Source organism: Sinocyclocheilus anshuiensis, unplaced genomic scaffold, assembly GCF_001515605.1.
Source record: "Sinocyclocheilus anshuiensis isolate Anshui unplaced genomic scaffold, SAMN03320099.WGS_v1.1 scaffold225, whole genome shotgun sequence".
Lineage (NCBI taxonomy): Eukaryota > Metazoa > Chordata > Actinopteri > Cypriniformes > Cyprinidae > Sinocyclocheilus > Sinocyclocheilus anshuiensis.
The window spans coordinates 278,886-281,412 of NW_015539845.1; positions in this window are offsets into that span (position 1 = coordinate 278,886).

A 2,527-nucleotide genomic window follows, 5' to 3' on the forward strand; every position below is an offset into this window, starting at 1 on the left:
AGCCTACAGTATCATATTTGATACTTCTAAAGACTCTGAATTATCAACATGGTCAACACTTCACCCCCTAAATTGATTGGACACAATCTACATCTGATTGACAGTTTATACTTTTTTAGCAAGTAAAAGGATGTTTAGTATAATTCCAACAACGTCCAGGTCGAGGTACAAGTGTCTTTTTGCTGTGAAATTTAATTAATAAAGTAAACATAAGAATACATTTTATATTGTTAGTAATATTTCAAGATGAACACTGAAGAAACATAGGTTTACTTGATTATCCATACATAATTTTTATTGATTTACATTACAATATTATTCAATAACTGCACCATACTGTATCAGCCATAAAAGCCTGATGTATCAAATATGATGCAAAACATAAAACACATATGCAAACTTTAATATATATATTGTGTGTGTGTGTGTGGATAGATAGATAGATAGATAGATAGATAGATAGATAGATAGAGATAGATTTTAGAAAGATCAGGCTTTATTTGGTTGAAACCCTTAGACAATTTAAAAGCAGCCTCCTCCCTTATAAAACATGAGTTGCGATCAGCTGCTCTTCATTTACGGCTGTTCTTTTTACCATATTGTCCTAAATCTGGTTCAAGATCACACAAACAGAAGCTATTCTGTGAAGACTGATAGGGTAAAGACACTGGCATTGAATATTTTGGTATTACAAAGGTCCACAAAGTGTAATTAGGTCTCCTAGTGTTACCAAACATAAAACCCCAGACCCTATTAAGGAAGCAAATGACATAATGTTCAGAAACATAACTATTATAAATACTGGCCTTCCCTCGTTGGCAGCGGAAAATGCAGAATTCAGACGTGCATGGCATCATGCCCTCACCGCTGCAGTCATACTGTATAAACTACTCAGAAATGCTGTCGTTCATTATGTAATGGCTGCATTGTTCACTTCAAATGGTTCCAGTGCACATTTTGTTGGTAATAGCATTATAATGTGCTGTGTGGTTTTTAAACGCTTGAGTGTGGTACAGTGGTAGGCCTGTAGTATTTGTCAAAAGGTTGCCACAGGTTTTGAAATCACATGCAAGTCCTCAGGATTTTGGTTTTATTTTACCTGATTGCTTAATATACATTTCGAATGGGCTTTTCAAACTGCTCTTAAGCCCAGGTTATCATGTTTTAAACCTACACTCCGGTAAAGCATTTTACACATGTAATTTTGGAGAACAGGGATAGCACTGTTTTCTCGTTTTCTTTCTTTGTTTTAGAATGCAAGGGCCACCTGTTCAGCAAGTAACAACCAATCATAAACTGAACCTCATTAAATATTAATTCACTTTGCACAGTTACAGAAACATTCACACACTGTATTTTGTTTCAGCATTTGTGGGAAAATGTGTTAATTGGAGTGAAGAACAGACTTTACATTTTACAGTATTTATGGTCCAAAAAGTCTGTTCAGGACAAACTAGATGGTGCAGTCAGGAATAAGCAAAACAGATGCATAATACGAAGTTATTTAAAGTCACAATATAATGGAAGTAGTGACCGATCTTTTTTCTGTATTTTGACATACATCTGAGTCAAACCGATTATCGGGGGAAAAAAAAAAGTGACTGTTTTTACTGGACGATCCGGTTATGACATTCTGAGAATTTTTTTCTAAAGAATTAATAAATCATTCACATTAAAAAAAAGCGTGAATGAATCATTCACATTAAGATCTATAACATTCATTCAGAAAAGTGATTGTGTGAATTTTCATTTCATGTCGATTTCAAACAGGTTGTTTGAATTTGTAAATGAGAGCATTAACCCATTCTTTATAAATGTAAACCGTGAAATATTGATACAGGATCAGTAAAATTGATCAGTGTGAAATCCATGACTTGGTGTTAACAATCTTTTGTAAAAAGATGGAATTTCTGCTGGCTCCAAAATCTAGATGACCTCTTATAGTGCAGAGTAATGCAGTTTCATTGTGACATCACTTCCTCTGACATTTGCACTAAATGAAGTGCAGGGCAACTTTCCATATCAAATAATGTTTGTTTCTTTCTAAAAGTGTTCTCCTGAGGTAGACCACCATTTCGAGCAAAACAAAGAGTATTGTTGGGGGAGTAGATTTGTGTTATTACACAAAGCATACCTCAACATTTCCATCCCTGCAGGCACTTCAAGACATGAAGATGACTCAACTGAGAGAGGCTGGAACATTCCATCAAGAAGATGAACCAGCCAATCTAATGATCATTCTTAGAAGCATTCAAACCTGAGGCAAAATGCTGCTTAAACAAATCTGAATTAAGAATTCAAACAGCCATGTATGTTTTTCTTTGAGATGTGTATTTTATGACTATTAGTTGCATTCAAGTGAATGTAAAATACATCTTGAGTTATGACATAATACTGGATTCAAACAACTGCCAAAATTAGATACACTTCTGGCCCTTATGATACATCTGGTTACATGTCATGGTCAGCCACACACACACACACACACACACACACACACACACACACACACACACACACACAGAGA